Genomic DNA, 405 nt, shown 5'->3' on the forward strand with positions numbered 1-405 from the left:
TGGGCGATATGGCCTAAAAAAAAAATCTCAGATTTTTTTCACAAAAAATCCCGATTTATCCGATTTTTTTTACCCCCTACGTAATCTCCTCACGCTGGAGTCCAGTCTACTTTATGCAAATGAGCTGCAGCCCTCTCCAGGTAAACACACCGGACCGCAGCTGGAAATGCGCTGCATGTGGCATGCTGGTCCAGCTGCGGTGCGTTTCCTGCTGTGATCCGGTGTGTTTACCTGGAGAGGGCTGCAGCTCATTTGCATAAAGTAGACTGGACTTCTACTTTATGCAAATTGGATGCGGCGTGCAGAGATTCCACGCATCGTGAAACTGTCCTCAAACTTCTAAACTAGGCGTCGGTGACTTAAAACGAGGACAGATTCAGCTGCTGCACAGATTATTTCTGCCTC

This window comes from Amphiprion ocellaris, chromosome 20 (assembly GCF_022539595.1).
Source record: "Amphiprion ocellaris isolate individual 3 ecotype Okinawa chromosome 20, ASM2253959v1, whole genome shotgun sequence".
Taxonomy (NCBI): Eukaryota; Metazoa; Chordata; class Actinopteri; family Pomacentridae; genus Amphiprion; species Amphiprion ocellaris.